At 38.0% G+C, this 20715-nt stretch overlaps 1 long non-coding RNA gene across 2 annotated transcripts in view; it reads right to left on the minus strand.

Moving 5' to 3' along the window:
- Positions 1-18101: 18101 nt before the first annotated feature.
- The window catches only part of LOC143673681 (uncharacterized), a 61492-nt gene continuing 58878 nt past the window's right edge, over positions 18102-20715 (minus strand). Inside the window, exon 5 of one of the 2 annotated variants that reach the window (XR_013170519.1) lies at positions 18102-18833. This is a non-coding gene — a long non-coding RNA (uncharacterized LOC143673681). The remainder of the gene's footprint in view (positions 18834-20715) is intronic. The other variant, XR_013170518.1, reaches the window with a different exon arrangement.

The following is a 20715-nucleotide window of genomic DNA, read 5'->3' on the forward strand; positions in this document are numbered from 1 at the left end:
AAGACCTAGGAAGAAGAACCAAACTGTTCACTCAAGGCTGAACTATAGGTTCAGTATAATGTGGACAAATGTTGAAGAAGAGCCTAATTGAGCCAGTCTTAGTTTCTTAGATGCTAAGACAAATACCACACAATAGGTTTGCTTAATTTGTTGTATTTACTGGAATCTACTGTATTTATGGAATTTATTGGCTAACAGTTTCAAAGGGTAAAGGCTTCCTTCCTTCCAGAAGCAGTATCTTTTGACTGGTCAGAAATCTTGGGATTTCTCTGGCTTTTTTGTCACATAGCAATGCATATGGTGACATCTAACTCTTCTCAGCAACCTTGACTTCTGGCTTCTGGCTGTTCTCTGTGACTTCTCTGTGTCCAATTTTTTTTTTTTTTTTTTTTTTTTTGCTTATAAGGACTTTAGCTATATTGGATTAAGTCCCACATTCATTCAGTTTGGGCATCTTCAAAGATCCTATTTAGATCTATTTAGACAGATCCTATTTAGATCCTATTTAGATAAAAAGGACCAGAGGTTGGGGCTGAAGCATGGCTTTTGTGGGGAATCAGATTCAATTCCCAACAAAGGTAAAAGGCAAAGAGAGGATCCTAAAAGTACCCACAAATGACTTGTCACATACAAGGGACCCACAATAAGTGCCTATTTCTTATCAGAAACCATGGCAGTGAGAAGGCGAGAGGACAACATATTTGAAGTGCTAAAAAACAATTAACAGCCAAGAATTCTATATCCAGCAGAACTATTCTTCAACAATTAGAAAGTGATTAAGACATTCCCAGAAACACAAAAGCTGAGGGTGTTTGTCACCACAAGACCTGCCCAACAAATCCTCAGGTTTAAAGGAACAGCCTCTAGGCAACACTCAGATCCAATGAAGTAAAGATATCCAATAAAGGTAATTACATGGGTAAAAACAAATGCCAGTATTATTGTATTCTTAGTAAGTATCACTATTTTTTATTTCTTACAGGATATGCAATACAAATGCACGAAAATCATATTTCTATGCTATTGGGCACACAAAAAATAAAGAGGAAATCTGTAGTGAGAACAACAAAAAGAGTGGGGACAGAACAGAGGAGTAAAGGACAAGAGAATGGGTTTGCTACTGAAATTAAATTGGTATAAATTTCAACAAAACTGTTACAGATTTAGGATGTTAAACACAACCTCATGGTAATCACAAGAAAACACCTACAAATATATCCAGAAAAGGAAACGGAAAGGGGATCAAACTGCTTCACCACAAAAGATCAACTAAACACAAAAGAAGGCAGCATTGGAGGAAATGAGGGGAAAGACATATAAGAAACAAATGACAAAATGGCTGATATAAGTCCTGTCTTAAACAGTAACTTTGAATGCAAACTGATTAACCTCTCCAATTAAAAGACAAAGACTGACAAAATGAATAAACAAGCATGATTTTTATTGTTCACATAAGGCTCATCTTAGACACAAAGACACAAATAAGATGAAATGAAAGGATGGAAAAAAATATTCCATGCAAACAGAAACCAAAAGAGAACCAGGGTGTTTGCTAAATGCTGCCAGAATGCAATACACCAGATATGGACTGACTTTTAAAAAGGGAATTTATTAAGTTACAAATTTACAGTTCTAAAGCCTTTTTTAAAAATGTTCAAACTAAATATACCAGAGAAATATACCTTGACTCAAGAAAGGCTTATGTCTGTCACATGGGAAAGCACTTGGCTGGCATCTGCTGGTTCTTGTTCCTGGTTCCATTGCTTCTACCCTCTGATTCCAGGAGTTTCCTCTCTAAGCATCTGTGGGCCTTCACTTAGCTCCTCTGGGGCAAAACTCTTGGTTCTCGCTTTCTTAGCATCTCATGGGAAGATACATGGCAATGTTTGCTGGGCTCTGCATCTCTAAATATCCTTGGTCTAGGCGTCTGCTCTCTCTGTCAGCACTATAAGCATTTCCAAATGTCTGAATCTCTGTCACCTCTGCAGTAAATATGTTTTCTCCAAAATATCTCCCCTTTTAAAGGACTCCAGTAAACTAATCAGGACCCACCTTGAATGATCAGTCATATCTCCATCTAAACAAAAGGCCACACCCACAACTAAGTGGGTCAATCTCCATGGAAACAATGAGTCAGGGGTTTTTACCCCACAATATTAAATCAGGATTAAAGAAACATGGCTGCCCCCATAAGATTGGATCAAGAAAAAGGACATGGGTTTTCTGGGGTACATGACAGCTTCAAACTGGCACAGGTAACAACACTATCAGCATTCAAAATAGAGTTTAAGTTACAAGAGACAAGGGACACTATATATTGATAAAAGATTCAAACCATCAAGAAGATATAAAATTTATAAAAATATATACACCTAATCACAAAGCCCAAAAATACATGATACAAACACTGAAAAACTGAATTGTACACATAATTGTACAATACTAGCTGGAACTTAAACATGCCACTTTCAATAATGGATAGAACATCTAGACAGAAGAGCAATAAGGAAAAAAAAAAAAAGGACTTGAATAATATTATAAAAATAGACCAAACAGATATACAGGACACTTCACCCAACAACAGTAGAATTCACATTCTTCTCAAGTGCACATGGACCATTCTCCAGGAAAGACTACCAAAAAATTTCAAATTTTCAAAGATTAAAATCATACAAACCATCTTTTTCTACCACAACATAATGAGACTAGAAATCAATAACAGAAGGAAAACTGGAAATTTCACAAATATTTTAGAAATTAGCAATACATTCTTAAACAACCAATGGTCAAAGAAAAAATCTGAAGGGAAACCAGAAAATTTTCAAATGAATGAAAAGTAAATTGCAAACTACCAAAATCTATGGTATGCAGCAAAGGTAGGGCTCAGAGGGAAACTTATAGCTATAAATGCCTACATTACAAAAGAAGAAAGAGCTCAAGTCAATAACCTGATTTCTCATTTGAGAAAGTAGAAAAGCAAACACAAATTAAGCCTAAAATTAGAAGGCTGAGAGAGTAAAAAAGATTGAGAGTGTAATCAAAAACCTTCCAACAAAGAAAGGCCCAGGACTTGATGGATAACTGGTGAATTCTACCTAACTCAGAGAAGAATCAACACCAACTCAGCTCAAACTCTTCCAAAAAATTCAACAGGAATTTTGAATTAGTCCTAATGTATTCTACAGGGCTAGCACTATATACCAAAAACCAAAATCAGGTAAAGACAATCACAAGAAAGGAAAATTACCTACCAGTTTCCTTTATGAATACAGATATAAAGTTCTTTAACAAAATACCAGAAAATCATATCCAACAGCATATTAAAAGGAGTGTACACCATGACAAGTGGATTTATCCCAGTGATACAAGAAAATCAATCAACAAAACACCCACAATATTATGAATATCCCATGATCATCTCAAATGATACACAAAAAGGCATTTCATAAAATCCAACGATCTTTCATGATTAAAAAAAACACTAGGAAATACGCAAATAGATAAAATGGACTCCATCAAAATTAAAAACTTTTGAACATCAATGGACATCAATAGAACATCGGACTTTTGTATATCAACAGGATAAAAGGCATATATGAAAAGCCCACAACTAGCATTATGCACAAATTGCAAAAGATTTTGCTAAGTCAGGAAAAAGACAAGACTATTCAACTTTGTACTGAAAGTTATAGTTTTAGTAACCAGGCAAGAAAAAGAAAGGGCATCTAAATTGGAAAATAAAAAGTATCTCTATTCACAGGTGACATGATCTTTTATATAGAATATCCCAAAGAATCCAAAAGAAAACCATCAGACTAAACAAATTCAGCAAAGTTGCAGGCTATAAGATTAACATACAAAAATCAGCTGTGTTTTTATACATCACCTAAAAAACAAACCACAATCGAAATTTTTTTTAAATTCCATTCACAATAGCACCTGAAATAGTAAAATATCTAGGAATAAATTTAGCTAAGAAGGTGAAAGTCTTGCATGCTATAAACTACAAAACACCACCAAGAGAAATTAAAGAAGACCTAAATAAATGAAATGATATCCTCTGTTCATGGATAGAAAATTTAATGTTTTAAAGATGTCAAAACTACCCAAATAAATCTAAAGATTTAATGCAATCCCTATCAAAATTCTGGTAGCCTGGTTTGCAGAAATGGGAAACCAATTATCAAATCCATATGGAATCACAAGGAGCCCCAAAGATACAAATCAATCATTGAAAATGAACAAAGCTGAGTTCTGACACTACCTGAAATTTCAATACTTACTAAAAAGTCAGAGTACTCAAACCAGTGTGGTACTGGCATAAAGACAGATAAATAAACCAATGAATAGAATTGAGAGTTCAGAAATGAACTCAAACATCTATGGCCAACTGATTCTCAGGGCATCAAGTATATGAATTAGAGAAAGAATAGTCTCAACAAATCGTTCTGGGAAAACTAGATATCTGCATACAAAAGAATGATGGTGGACCCCTACCTCACACCATATACAAAAATTAACTGCAAATGGATCAAGGACTTAACGGTAAGAGCTAAAACCATACAAGTTTTAGAAGAAAACATAGGGGAAGGGACTCCTCCATAACCTTGGATTTAGAAGGGATTTCTGAGATATAACACCAAAAGCATGAGCAACAAGAAAAAACAGTTAAAATGGACTTCATCAAAATTTTTTAACAAAGTACATTCTCAAGAAAGTGAAAAGACAACTTACAGAATGGGAGAAAATAACTGCTAACCTTTTATATGATAAGGGTTTAACAGCCTGAATATATAAATACCTGTTACAACTCAACAGCAAAAAGACAAGCAAGATAAAAAATGGGCATTATGCAATTTTCTAAAGAAGATATACAAATGGCCAATAAGCACACTAAAAGATGCTCAACATTATAGGTCATTAGGGAAACATAAATCAAAGTCACTTCACACCCACAAGAATGGCTATTATTTAAAGACAGAGAGACATTATCGGGTTGGTGAGGATGCAGAAAAACTGGAACGCTTGCACACTATTGACAGGAATGTAAAATGATGCAACTGCTTGGTTTTAGGGTTCCTAGAAAGCTGGGCATAGAATTATCATATGAATTGCCAATCCCCTTCTTGGTATAAACACAAAATAACTGAAAGCAGGAACTCAAACAAATATTTCTACACCAATGTTCATAGCAACATTTTCCACAATAGCTAAGAAGTGGAAGCAACTCAAGTGTCCATCAACAGATGGATGCATAAACAAAATGTGATATACAGATATAATAGAATATTAGTCAGCCATAAAAAAGGATGGATTTCTGATATAAGATACAACATGTTCTGTACTGTCTAAATTTTGAGGAAAAATTATTGAGTCTTACCTTGTCCTCAAGATTTTAATCTGATTAAGATACTGAACAGAGTAACAGGGTTACATTTGCCTTGGATATAATGGTTGCATATAAATACACATCACTTATTTGTTAATTTATTTAATTACAGATACGAGGACTTAAAAGATAAAGGCCTATGCCAAGTGTTGTTAAGACACAGTTCCTGCCTCAAGAAGCATATAGCTTAGAACTAAACTGTCCACTCAAAAAACAATACTGGGGCGGGCCGCGGTGGCTCAGCGGGCAAGAGTGCTTGCCTGCCGTGCCGGAGGACCTCGGTTCGATTCCCGGCCCCAGCCCATGTAAAAAAAAAAAAACAAACAAACAAACAAAATATAATAAAACAAGAAAATGTTTAAAGATGTTTCCCTTTCTTCCTTCCATCCTTCCTTCCTTCTCTGTCTTTCCTTCCCTTCCTCCCTCTCTCTTAAAAAAAAAAAAAAAAAAAAAACAATACTGCTAAATAGTATAGGATAAGTCACAAAAAGGACCCAAACAATTCTGGAGTTGAGAGATCACATCTACCTGTATTTATAAAGGTGGTGGAATTCCACCTAGGCTGAATAAGTAAGATTTGGATAAGTGAGTCATATTAGGTGATGCTAAATTACAAAAAGAAATGTGTATAACAATTTGTAGACTGATTTATTCTTCTATGAAGAGAAAAAGAAAAGAGGAAGAGGAAAAGGAAGAAGGGAATAAAAAAGATAGGGATAAAAAAATTTTAATATTAAAAAGAGACAGGGATAAGTACATGATATGAAAGAAAAGATGAAAAGGAGAACAGTGTGAAAGAGTTGGGAAGAGGAAGACAGGACAGCAAAATTTTTTTTAGTATATTCTACACACAAGGTAATGAACTAATCACTCTACATGCATTTTCTCTCAAAAAATTGCTAGGAAGAAGGCCTTATCATAGGCGCTAGTTTATGTTCTAGTTTGCTAACTGCCAGAATGCAACACACCAGAGATGGATTGGATTTTAATAAAAGGGGATTTATTTCATTAGTTCTTCAGAAGAAAGGCAGCTAACTTTCAACTGAGGTTCTTTCTCACGTGGGAAGGCACAGGGTGATCTCTGCTGGCCTTCTCTCCAGGCCTCTGGGTTCCAACAACTTTCCCCAGGATGATTTCTTTCTGCATCTCCAAAGGCCTGAGCTAAGCTGCGAGTGCTGAGATGAGGTATGCAGAGCTGCTTGGGCTGTGTTACGTTGAGCTCTCTCATTTAAGCACCAGCCAATTAAATCAAACATCATTCATTGCAGCAGGCACGCCTCCTAGCTGACTGCAGATGTAATGAGCAACAGACGAGGTTCACGCACCACTGGCTCACGTCCACAGCAACAGAACTAGGCACCTTCACCTGGTCAAGTTGACAACCGAATCTAACTACCACAAAAGGTTAAGTAACTTCCCCAAAGTCATACAGTTAGTAAGCTGAAGATAGAGGATTTGATTCCATGTCTAAGAGCAAAGTCCCTATTTTTTTACAGTGAAAAGATCACTGAGGGATAGAACTTCAAACAAAAAATGATCTTCCCCAAATCTTAAGCAATCCTTATCAATCATATTAGAATCAGCAACAGCGAATAAAAGCATAAAGCAAAGCCCTTATCCATTATTTCTTTATTCTTCTACCCCAAGCACCTAGTACTTTGATAAACATATTGTAAGGATTTAATTGCTTTTAAAAACCAATGACATTTGAAAATATATATTTAGAAAAACATAAAAATTCAGAAGTACATCACAAAAACCAAGAGAACTTCAATTAAAAAGAAAAGTAGCCAGTTTCAGAGACAGCAAGAAAAATGAAGGCTCAGTAATTAAAAGGACTTTCATTCTCTTAACAGTGTCATCATGATTTTTTTGTTTGTTTTCTTTTAATCAATTTTATTGAGTGATAATTTGCATTTAAAGACTGAATCCAATTACAGGTACATTTTGATTAATTTTGATAGTTGTATACACCTAGGAAACACCACAATCAAGATACAGAATATTTCTATTCAAGTTTTTCCTCCATAGTGAGTGGATCTTGTGCTCTGTTTAAGAAATATTTCTATAACCCATGTTTAAGAAATATTTCCATATCCCAAATTCATGAAGACATTTTTTCATATTAATTTTGATTTCCACAATAATCTACCTGGGATCCAACTATCCATCAGCTATAGAAATTGGGTAAAAATAAAATGTGTACATCAACTTAAACAGGAAAAGTTAAAAAGACTAATCATACCAAGTACTGGTGAGATGTAGCACAACTGGAACTCTCAAACTCTGCTGGAGGGAATCAAAACTCCTAACAATTTGGAAAAGACTTTGCAGTATCTTAAAATGCTAAATAAGCCCCTACCAAATGTACTAGCCATTCTATGCCTAGATATTTACCCAGGAGAAATAAAAGCTCTTATATATGTCAGAAGGACATACATAAGTGTTTATAGCAGCTTTATTTGTAAAAGTCAACAACTGCAAACAACCCCAAAATTCAATAACAGGTGATTGGATAAATAATTCTGGTATCCATACACCGGAATATTAGTTACTCAATTCTAAAAAAGTGAACTTAGTAAAATTTATCTTAAAATAACTATGTTGTGATAGAAATCAGACATCAATTGAACATACAGTATGATCAAATTTATATAAAAATTTTGAAAATGCAAACTGTAACAATAGAATAGCCCACAGTTGTTTGGGAATGAGACAGGGAAGGGCAGAATGGAAGAATTACAAAGGGGAACTGGAAACATTTGGGGGTGACAAGTATGGCAATTTTAATTTTGACGACAGATTAATGGATGGATACAAATGTTAAATTATCAAATTGTATACTTAAAATGCATGCAGTTCATGATATGTCAATTATGTCTTAATAAAGCTATTAAAAATAATTAAATTGTATTTAGACATATGGTACACTAAACAGCTATGAAAATAAGCAAACTACACTTCTATGTAACAACTCAGATAACCAGTCAAGTGCTATGCAAAGGAAGCCAGGCCCTAAAAGTTCCACACGATTCCATTTATTATGAAGTTCAAGAATAGGCAAAATTAATCCATGGCATTAAAAGATACAACAGTGATAACTTTTGGGGAGGAAAGAAGAGGTCAAGTGTGGAATTTACATCTTTTTTACCTCTTACTGCACCCCTGTACCTAGAACAATGCCTGCCTAGCTCATGGGAGCTGCTCAATAAATACCTGTAGAATGAGTGAACAAATACTCCATACTGGTGAACAAGATTTGTCATCCACTCTGGTGGCCTAAAAAAATTGATGCCTCCACATTGGAGCAGGCGTGAGGGTGTTTTTGCCGCATTCAGGATATAATTACTTTTGTGGCGGGAGATAAGAAAACAAACACCAGCCAAGTTGAAAGATGTACCTGCCATTCACCCAGGTCTTCCCCTTTCACTTCACACTCTCGACATACTCTGCCACATACACTGAAGAACAGCCCCTGCATCACTGTCTCTAACTGACCATTTGAAAACAACTGCAATTCCCATCAACAAAGAAAATCAATTAACATATTATGATATATTCAAGTTTAGAATCATATGCGGCAGTGAAAATACATGAAATAGAGCTATGTACAGTAACATGTATTACCGTAAATGTAATAGTAAAAAAAAAAAGTCAAGTTACAAATGAATACATCCAGCATGGCCACTTATATAACATGAAAAGAGTACAGCACATTGTTTAATGAAACACACACACATTTCGTTTGTACTAAAGCCTGCATGGAGATGTAGTTTCACCGTGTTCTGGATTATAATTACCTTTGTGGAAGGAGATAAGAAAATGGAACTGGAGAGAACACAGAGCCACAGAGCTCTATTGTTGCACTTGTCATGGTTTTTTTTTTTTTTGGTCTGGTTCAATAAAGCATCTGAGTCAGATACAGCAAAAAAATTAAAACGTGATAAAGCTGGATGGGTGGTATCTGATTTTTAGTCTCTACATTTTCTATATGTTTGAAATATTTTACATCTAAAATAAAGAAACAGAAAAAATAAGAGATACAAGAAAGGGAAATTCCTTATCTTTGAGCCAGGGGGTTACATTCTTAGTAAAATGGGGGCGGGGCCAGGCAACATTTGCTAAGCCAAGAGGTACCTGGAGAGGGGGTAGGGCTAAAGGAGTACAGTGACATAAGGTCCATCTCCAGAGAGAGGGAGAGGTGGTTAATAGTAAATGAAATATCCTGCATCATACAGCTCAGCATATAACCTGCATGCCCGTACCAGAAACAGAGTTAAAAAGGATATTGCATCTGGAGAATGAATTGGGATGCTAAGCACAAAAAAAAAAAAAAGGCATTATCTTCCAGAAAAGGCTATTTGTGATTTTAACATGTATCTTCTGGTAAATTAAAAGGTCTAAAAAATAAGGCTAACCTTGGTCATGCTGCTCTCAAAATGAAAACCAATAAATATTATTACCAGAAATTGAGTGATGTCATTAGGACAAAAAATTGGTAACTTGCTTATAGCCACGCTGAATGCTGAGGACTGAGGTCAGCATAGATGTGCAATCTTTTCAAGTCTTTTCCTCCCCAAACAAGAAAATCTGTGTATCTGTAGCCAAATGAAGATTTAAGCTCTGGCTGGCCTTGGCTCTGCCCCCATCAAAACAGAGCTCACTGAACTGTTTGATTATTGCGTAGCCCATTTGGTTTTTAAACTGGTTAAACAGGATGAAAATCTGTGCCCAAACTTGCAAATGAATCACGGAAAGACAAAGGCCTTTGAAATGGACATTTCAAATGAGCTAAGTAGGTGAAGGAGAATGCAATTAATTGTTCAGATTTCACGGGGACTCAGGCTTTTCATGAATTCATCTCAGTGTCATCTTTCATACATATTACAGTGTCGGTTCATTAAAATTCTTGATGCAGTGCTGAACCTGGTCAGACTGAAATGGGGCTGACGAACCTCATGTCTGCCGCACAGATAACCAGGCCTTATGAAGGTGAAATTAGTTTTCAGGAGCTGTGCTGCTCACTTGATTGATTCCGCCTTAGAAGTCATATGACTTAATGTTTCCTGCTTGGGCTGTCTCTGTCATGCAAACATGACCTGATAACACATTGTCAGGAGCACTCCAGAGAGCTAACAGCAATCTAACATCTTTCTACTGAGTGTGAAGTTCCATCTGAAATGTGCATATTTGATAAGCAGCTTGTCTTCCCTCTGTCCTTTTCATTTTCAGAAAGTTAATCTTCTCTGCTCTAGTAAGTGCAGTGTGGGGATGAGATGGGCAGACAGGCTACAGGTGGCCCCAAACTCTGGCTCAGGGAGAGCTCATTGTCTAGAAGCCACCTTGTCTGGACCTCACTTCCAAGAGACAGGAAATGACAATGCAGGACTGCCACTGTGTACAGGGGGACAGCATTTCCAAGGCCTTGGGAAGAAAACGAAAGCAGAGCCGTCCATTACCAAGTGTCATCTGCATTTAATTCATTTAACTGTCTCTCCACCATGGGAAAAATCTGTACTGTACCTCCAGTCTAAAATGCAAACTGCCCCCCACCCTCTGAATTAGAGGTATTTTTAAATTAAATTTTAAAGCTGGAAGACATATAGAGGTCAGAAGAAATTCATCCTCCTCCCTCCTGTCACCATTACAGGTTGCATTGTGTGCCCAAAAAGATACATTGAAATTCTAACTGCCAGTACCTCAGAATGTGACCTTATTTGGAAATGAGGTTATTGCAGATTGAATTAGCTAAAATGAGGCCAAATTGAATTACAGTAAGTCCTAAATCCAATATGACTGGTATCCTTATAAGAAGAAGAAAATGTGGACACACAGAAGAACGTAGATGGAAGAAGGCAGGGACTGGAGTGCAGCATCTATAAGACAAGACTATCAGGTCTGCAGGCAAACACCAGAAGCTAGAAGAGTCAATAAAGGATTCTTCCCCACAGGTCTCAGATGGAGTGTGGTCCTACTGACACCTTCATTTTGGACTTCTAGCCTCCAGAACCGAGAGACGATACATTCTGGTGTTTTAAGCAACCAATTTGAGGTGTCTTATTATGTCAGCCCTAGGAAAGGAAAACACCCCCTCTTCATACTTCCCTTTTATAGATTGGTAAATCTAAGCCCAGGAAGGCTAAGTGGCTCATTCAAAGTGACATAGCTAATTAGAAGTCATTCCAAGACCAACACTCACAACTCCAGATTCGGTGTTAGTGCTCTCGGCTCTCCACTGCACTGCCTCTTACCCCGAAGTAGACTTGGGCTCCAGAGAGATTCCAAGCAGAAGATCACATTTGGATCCAGTGCAACAACCTGTCAATCCCCATCTAGGCTTGTAATTACCTGACATAACAAAGTTCAATAAAAAAATACTGTCGTTAAGTTGCAAATTACAACTACAGACATTATCTCATAGTCCTCCACAAAGGAATTTTATTAGACAAAGTACCACAGGCATTATCCTCATTTTATTGGTGGAAAAACTGAGGCTCAGAAAAATAAGCAACAAGCTTACAGAGAAAGTACTTGGAAGAGTTGGATGGAGATAACAAAAGAAGACCAAGACATAAGAACCAACGGAGCACAGCATCCAACACTGAAGAGTGATAAAGTATCAGCTGAGTTGTCAAACTACAGAGTAACAAGTCCACACAAAAGCAAGAGACCAGGAGACCGCCAAAAAAGTCTCCAGAAAAATAATAAAAACTGAAACGATAAATTAGCAGATACATAGATTTCTTTGCTTTGTATATATTTATAGTATACAATAAAAAAAGCTAAAAATTTTTTAAAAATGAATCTTGTCTCCAGTGTCTTGGAGCAGCTAGAAGATTTCTTTGCTTTATATATATCTTATACTATATAATAAAAAAGGTGAAAAAAATAAAGAATTAGCTGATATGTCTGGTCATTCATAAAATAATGTACATTTCTTGCTGATAGATCTTGCTGATAGTGTTCGGGAGAACACTAAAAAGAGATAGATTTATAGAAAAATAACATTTTTAAAGCAAAGAGTAATTATCCCCAGGAAAAACTCAAAGGGAGGCATTGTTGTGACTGACTACTTAACTCTAATGTAAAAAAATTTTAAAAATATAACAACGTAATCACTGACTTTGGATAACCAAGACCTATGATATAAATATATTGAAAGGATAGCGAGAAGGTGAATTGGCAGCAAAGGTAGGCGTGTAAGAGAACCAAATCCCCATCTACCATAAAGCCCCTGAGGGTTCCTAGGTCAGATAAATCCTGAAACCCAGAGGGACTAGCCTGTCCAAGATTATCAATTAACTGCATCCGCCTATCTTGTAGTGCCAACACCCCTTCTCAACATGAAATGCCTTTAGATTGGGAGAGGAAGAGGAGGTATACCGAGAAAACAGAATTTAACAAATGAGTATGATTGCTGAATCACTATATTAATATTCCTTCTAGCCTCCTGTGTTTTGAAGTAGCTAGAAGGAAAAATCTGAGATGGTGGCATGGTAGCCCATGACAAACTCTGGGATCTGTTCTGTATCTACTTGTTGAAGTGTACTTTGAAAATCATTGTTTTTTTCTTCCTTCGCTTTGTATGTTATAGTTTACAATAAAAAATGTTTTTAAAAAAAGGCAGGCAGCAGACAGTGTCTAAAATTGGTAACTCTATCAGTTAGCTTTTGCTGTATAACAAACCATCACATACGATAGCGGTTTAAACCAAGAGCCATTTTGTTTCCTCCAGATTCTGTGTGTTAACAATTTAGGCTGGCTCACATGGGATGATATATCTCCACATCACGTGTCAGCAGCTGAGCTTACTCACATGTTCACTGGGCAGCTTTCAGCGGATGGCTTCACTTACATATCTGGTAGGTGGCTGGCTGTAAGCTGAACCAAAAGGGCCCTGTGTCACTCCTCTTCCAGCAGACCAGCCCAGGCTTGTGTACAAGTTAGTGGTCACAAGGACTCCCAAGAGCAGTAATAAGTAAGCCCTGATCCACACATGCACTTCAAGCATCTGCCTGTGTCATGTTTGCTAAAGATACAGTGGCTGAAACAAATCTCATGGCCAATTTCAGAATCCAAGGGTAGAGAAACAGACTCCACATCTTCAGGGAAGAGCTACAAAACTGCACTGCAAAGGAGCATGATTTCAGGGATGGGAAGAATTTGTGGCCATTTTGTAAGTCTACCACACTAGGAATTGATTTAGGAATACGAACCTAAATATAAGAATCAAGCAATGGCTGAAATATTTCCATGTTGCTTCAGCAAACAAAGAAGGCATAGACAGGCAACAGTTGGAGAGTTTCTCAAGTAAGGGTGGTTCTGTGAGTGATTCAGAATCCAAAGTTCTGAATTGAAGGCAATTTTCTTTATTAATTCTTTGTTTCCTCTATCCTGCAAAGTATCTAAATAATAATCAACTGCATATGATGCATTTGACAAAGAACTAAAGGAAGAGCAAGTCATGTTATGAGTACTTGTTTCTCCATTTTTGATTTCCTTGATGTCGTGGTCAGGTTCATGTGTCAACTCGGCTGAGTGGTGGTACCTGTTTGTCTGGTTGGGCAAGTGCTGGCCTGTCTGTTGCAATGAGGACATTTCATAGAATTAGATCATGATCACATCAGCTGCATCCACAGCTGATTCCATTTGTAATCAGCCAAAGGGGAGTGTCTTCTGCAATGAGTGATGCTTAATCTAATCATGGGAAGCCTTTTAAGGAGGATTCAGAAGAGACAGGCTCTTCCTGTTTCGGCCCGCGAGCCTCTCCTGTGGAGTTCTTCCAGACCCTCCATCGGAATCACTGGCTTCACAGTCTGCCCTGCAGATTTCAGACTCTGCATTCCTGTGGTCACGTGAGACATTTTTATAAATTTTATATTTGCAAGTGTTCCCTATTGATTCTGTTTCTCCAGAGAACCCTAACTAATATACTTGACTTTTGACTTCTTTCTGAATTTTTTTTTTTTTAAACATGGGCAGGCATCAGAAATCAAACCCAAGGCTCCAGCATGGCAGGCGAGAACTCTGCCACTGAGCCACCGTGGCCCGTCCTCTTTCTGAATTCTTGAGAGATGTTATCAGTCCTATGGTTCAGATCCTCCAGCTCTACTCTTCCCAACTATATACTATATCAATGTCAAAGGTGATAGAGGGATCCTAGCAGAAGCTCTGCTTACATTTTACTCCATCAAAATACAAGATTTACATAGGAAAAAAAAATAGTCAAGCAATGATGTACAAATCAAAACTGAATGCCTAAGAATAAAAAGAATCAAATGGTCGCCTAAATGTTACATGAATGGATACATGTAGTTGAGATGAACATTTCAAAGATGATATCTGACAGGACTCCACAAATTTTGTAGGGACAATCACTTAGCTATCAGGATGAAGTGCTATAGAAAAGTGTGTTAGCTACTGCAAAAAGTGGCTCTAGAAATGAAAACTTTTATTTAAAAGTTTTTTTTTAATGTAAAACACCTCAAGTGTTTTACAAGGTATGTGTAAAAAAGCAATATTTATGAATTGGTATGTTATTTAGCTTGTCAAAACATTCACATTTAAAATGAGTCTTAATGTTCATCTTTAATAATTTACATGAATTATTATCATTAAAAATTATTTCTAGCATATCACCAAAAGTTTAAATATTCAAGTTCACCAAAAACTTTTATTTTAATCTTCTATTTAAAAAAGTGATGGTTGCATTATATTTTGTTGATGACCTATATTCAAATACACATAATCATTGTGTAAAAACAAGTATACCAAAATATTAATACTACAGAACCACACTGAAATATGACTTCACATCCACTAGGATGGCTAGAATCAAAAAGTCAGATAATAACAAGTGTTGGAGAGGATATGAAATCAGAAGCCTCATTCACTACCAGTTGACACTTTGGAAAACAGTCTGGCAGTTTCTCAAAAAATTAAACAGAGTTACCACAAGATCCAGCAATTCCACTTCTAGGTAAATACCTAAGAGAAATGTACACACACTTATCCATGAATGTTTATAACATCCTTATTCATAATAGAAAAAAGGCAGAAACAAACCAATGTCAATGGTCCAGAGGAGCAAAATGCAAGCAAATCAAGTCCGTAACATGTGCAGTTAACAGCCTATGGCCATTCATCTTCACGTATTTCAGAGATGGGTTAGTGCCTGACTCTACAACGCCTCCTGTTTCAGTTTTTTGAGAGAGGAAGGACTACTGTATCAAAGAGTGCAATGCAATATTAGAGGCTATGTTTAAGAAATCTGAATTATTATGTTAATGAACAAATAAAGGTAAAAACAATTTCTTAATTACCAAACACCTCTCCCTTTTCTTTGCTCTTCCTCCAGGGTTATCAGTCCTCATAAAAGACCAAACCTACCACTCTATTTAGCATTACAGAAGATTTCATGTTTTATGACAGTACCATGCCTACTTCCAGAAGTGATAAATAGTAAACCCCTTCTTCAGTTGTCATCACATCCCAGAGGGCAGAAAGCTGAAGCAAACATAACCTTTTTAACTAATCCCCAACCATAGGAATTCTGAACTCAGTCTCTTATCTTTCTTTGCCTTTCAACCTAGGGAAGCTCATGTTGCTGGTTTAAGGTGAAAAATGATGAACGAGTGGTGCTGGTTAGTTCAGAACCTCATCAGCCTTCCCCATGCAAACTGCTGATCTATTTCTCACTACTCCAGACCCAAGCCTAGGCTGCAGCTGCCAGCCCAGAAGTTTTATTATAGAGAAGGCAATCAGCGGAGTGAGGTTGAACTCTCCAAACAGTTTTTCCATCTGTGACACCAATTCTGTTTGGGAGCAGAGGTGATGGACTGCATGTATGTTAGGCTTCACGGAGTCTGGGCAAGCACAGACATTCCCCACCTCCACACCACAAATGACACTTGCTGAGATTCGTGTCATAAATGCAACCGTAAACCTGGCCACATTTATTATGTGTCCCAATTCCCTTTACTTTTTAACAAGAGGAACTGTTCCTTATTGGTCCCTCTTTCTCAAATGTTTGAGAAATTTCCTCCAGGTTTGAAGCATTCATTCATTTTCCTCTGAATCTTCTAGATGCATTTTTCAGATCCGCCACTAGATGCCCAGATGCCAAAATAAAACTCTAGCAGCTTTTGCACAGAGCACACACGGTGGTTTTGTGATTTAAAAATGAGAGATCATGTCAACCATGCTATCAGGAGCCCTGGGCAAGGTTTTCACACACTCAGTGAGTTGTGTTTTATAGACTGAACAGCATAATTGTACAGATTAGGAAGAAAAGTTCTTAAGCCAAGAATTATGGAAATAAAAAAGCCCAGAAGCTGTCAATACTTCACTGACAATTGAAAACATTATAGGAAAATACGGGAAAAAATGTTAGCATTTGCCTTAGTATACAGCACCAGAGCTTCAATCTTCATGGCCCTCATGAAAAACTGTTTTACCAGCCTCATTCCCTGGCTGACCACTCTACCAATAAAGTGTCTTTTATTGTGGCATTTTCTTCTTCTGCTCATTTGGAGGATAAATGAGTTCCATTCCAGCTATTTTTTAGGTGAGACATGACCATCTACCATTCATCTAGACACTAGTTACTTGGGTTGCAAAGGGCCTTGGAATCAAATCCCAGGAAATATTAGTAAAGGAACAGAATTGGATTGCAGAATTGCCTGAATCAAAGTGACTAGGAAGAATGGAAGAAAACATAGGAAAGGTTTTCAAACATGTAAAGGGCCAGAACATGGAACTCCAAAATTAAAGAGCTAGAAGAAACCTTTGAGAGCTCTGCAGCTGAAAGAGAACAATGCCTTTTCCTCACAGGTGTGTACAGCTGTAGTCCGCCCCTAACTCTGTAGCATACCTGAGCATGCTGTATACTTTTCATGATGGGTTGAAACAATAGAAGGTACAGATAAATAAAAACCACCCAGCCAGGCTCACATCCATCATCGGGTCTTTAAGATGGTCCCCTGCCCTACTCCAACCTGCTTCCCCATGGCTGGGACACCTCTCAGTGCCTCCACCCTTCCAAGTCCAAGCCAAACTACCTCATTAGCCATTTAACCCCTTTGTGTTAAGACTCGTCTCCATAAGGCTTCCCTTTCTGGTCCACTGTTATACTTCCCAGGATGACAGTGGAAGAGCAGCCATTCCTTCTATAGGTGACCTACACATTCATCCCAGAATTCTGGCCTGCACCGTGGCCACAAATATTCTTAAAGTAGTCTGAGAAATTTCTCTTTTCCACTGCCACCTTACTGCAAAGAAAGAACCTTCTAACAGAGCTGAGCATGAACAGGATGTGCAAACACCAAACCAAGGGAGCACCCCACTGCTGGAAGGGTTTATGGTGATGCAGTGTAGCTCCCAGCCCAGGCTGCTGATGAAACAGTTCCTGAACTGGGGTGGGGGTGATTAGCATAAAAGACCTCATTTAGTATCTGCTTTCCATTCTACGCTTCTATTATTTTTACAGACCACATTCTGGAAAGTGAAAAGGGCAGGTTCAGAATTTGGGAGCTACAGAAAGACATTTTTTCCTAAGTCTGCAAGTATTTGTATGAGGTTGTTGAGGTTAACTCTGTCCCTAAGCCTGAAAAATATTTTCTTTAGAAAATTCTCCGTGGAGAATGACTCCAAACTTTCTTTAATAATAAATTCCTATACTTAGCAATGTTTTCTATCCACACTGACACCTCAATCATTCAGACCATTCTAGAATCCCTTATTTCAAAGAGTAAGTAAATCCTATGAAGGAAATTCGCGTCAGGCTACATGCAGGCAAATGCTAAACCAGATTATCTGGAAATTCTGACTCTGTTATTCAAGATATTCTGTGTTTTATGGAAATGCAATCCATATATTCTCATACCACATCAAGGAACAGCTTCTGAACATGTCATGTTCTGCTTCCATGTCTGAACAGTTCAGTGTCAGCTCGGGCAAAGGAATGTGTGATGTTCCCTGTCAGGATGCAGAGGCAGAAGATAGTGATAAAAACTCCTCCCTGAAGCAAGGGACCCAATAAAATGTTTGTATTACCCAGTGTTATATATCAAGTAATTAGAAGCAGACTGTGCACTAAAAAGAGACCATAAAAGCTGTCCATTTACCATTCTACCTTGTTACATGCTGTTATGGTTTGCTAAAGCAGTCAGAATGTAATACACCAGGAACGGAACAGCTTTTAAAAAGAATTTATTAACCTGCAAGTTTAGAGTTCTAAGCCTATAAAAACACTGAAACTAAGGCATCCCTAGACAGATACCTTGACTCAAGGAAGGTCGATGGTCTGGAACACCTGTCAGCTGCAAAGGCACGTGGCTGGCATCTGCTGGGGTCTTTGGCTTCTCGTTTCAACAGCTTCCCTAAGGGCATTTTCTTTCTTCATCTCTGCCTGCGTCAGCTCTGTTGGTTCTTTCCAAAATGTTCCCTGTTAAAGGAGTCCAATAAGTAATCCCCCCACCTTCAATGGGTAGAGATACATCTCCATGGAAATCACATAATCAAAAGGTCCCACCAGGGCGGGCCACGGCGGCTCAGCAGGCAGGAATGCTTGCCTGCGATGCCAGAGGACCTGGGTTCAATTCCCGGTGCCTGCCCATGTAAAAAAAAGTCCCACCAACAACTGGGTGGGTCACATCTTCATGGACACAACTTAATCAAAAGAGCCCAACCAGCAATACTGAATCAGGGTTAAAGAACATGGCTTTTCTGGGGTACACAACAGTTTTAAACCAGCACACATGCCATTAATATTCAGGGATGTCGATACTCTCTCTAATATTAGGGACTCCAAAATTAACAGACTGAGCCCATGATCTCAAGGCTTGTACTTACGAAACATATTTCTGTAACAGGGAAGCTAAGCCTACCTATAATTATGCCTAAGAGTCTTTTCCAGTGAACCTATTTTGTTGTTTAGATGTGGCCTCTCTCTCTAAGCTCAGCTTTGAAAGTAAAGTGATTGCCCTCCCCTCTACATGGGACACGACATCTAGGGATGTAAAAAACAGGATGTAACTCCCAGGGATGAGACTGTCCCTGGCATTGTGGGATTGACACTGCCTACCTGACCAGAATGGGGAGAAGAAATGTAACAAAATAAGGGATCAGTGGCTAAGAGAGTACTAACAGAGTTGAGAGACTATTTTGGAGGTTACCCTTCCACAAGCTTCAGTTAGATATTGCAAATTGCTACAGTGTGCCAAGCCCTAACTAACAGTATTCCTGAAAATCCTAAATATATTCAGGGCTCTAACTGAAACTCTATGAAAGCTTCACTCACTAAGTTTATTTTTCAGAAACTTAAAACCTCCTCATTGTTGTCTAAAGCCTCATCAGAGATGTCTCTAGAGTCCACATTTCCACCAGCAGTCCCTTTAAAACATTCTAGGACTTCTCTATCAAACTCCTCACAATTCTTCCAAAATCTTCCCCTTATTCATTTAAAAAAACGTTCCTACATGTTTGGTATTTGCAAACTGCAGCAGCATACCATTTCTCTGATACCAAAATCTGTATTAGTCTGCAAGTGCCAGAATGTAATATTCCAGAACTGGAATTGGTTTTTTAAAGGGGAATTCAGTAAGTTGCAAGTTTACAATCCTAAGGAAGTAGAAGTGTCCAAATTAAGGCACCAATAAGAGGTTACCTTCACTCAAGAAAGGCCAATGGGTATGGAAAGCCCTATCAGCCAGGAAGTCACGTGGTCGGCATCTGCTGGTCCCTTGTTCCTGGGCTCCACTGCTTTCAGCCTCTGTTCCTGTGGAGATTCCTCACTGTGCTTCTCTGGGGCTAGCTTTCATCTCTTGGCTTCCCTTGGCTCTCTCCAGGTTCTGGCTTGCTTAATATCTCATGCAAAGGCACATGGCAACATGTGTTGGGCTCCAAGCATCTCCAAACATCTGTGACTCTGTTCTCCAATGTTGGCATCTGTGTCAGTTCTGTTGTGAACTTTCTGTCATTTCTGACTCTCGCCAAAATGCTTCTTCTTTTCAAGGACTCCAGCAAACTAATCAAGACCCACCTGGAATGGGTGGAATCACATCTCCATCTAATCAAAAGGTCACACCCACAACTGGGCATGCCACATCTCCCTGGAGATAATCTATCAAAAGTTTCCAACCCACACTATTGAATAAGGATTAAAAGAAATGGCTGCCCACGGGATTGGATTGGGATTAAAACATGGCTCTTCTTGGGGACATAACACTTTCAGGGTTGAGGATTTGGACTCTAGGAGAAGAATATGATATCAACACAGACCAGACGGGAAAGATGGGAAGGTGGCTCCTCATGGCACAGAGGTGAAA

The sequence above is a fragment of the Tamandua tetradactyla genome, chromosome 2 (genome assembly GCF_023851605.1).
Source record: "Tamandua tetradactyla isolate mTamTet1 chromosome 2, mTamTet1.pri, whole genome shotgun sequence".
Taxonomy (NCBI): Eukaryota; Metazoa; Chordata; class Mammalia; order Pilosa; family Myrmecophagidae; genus Tamandua; species Tamandua tetradactyla.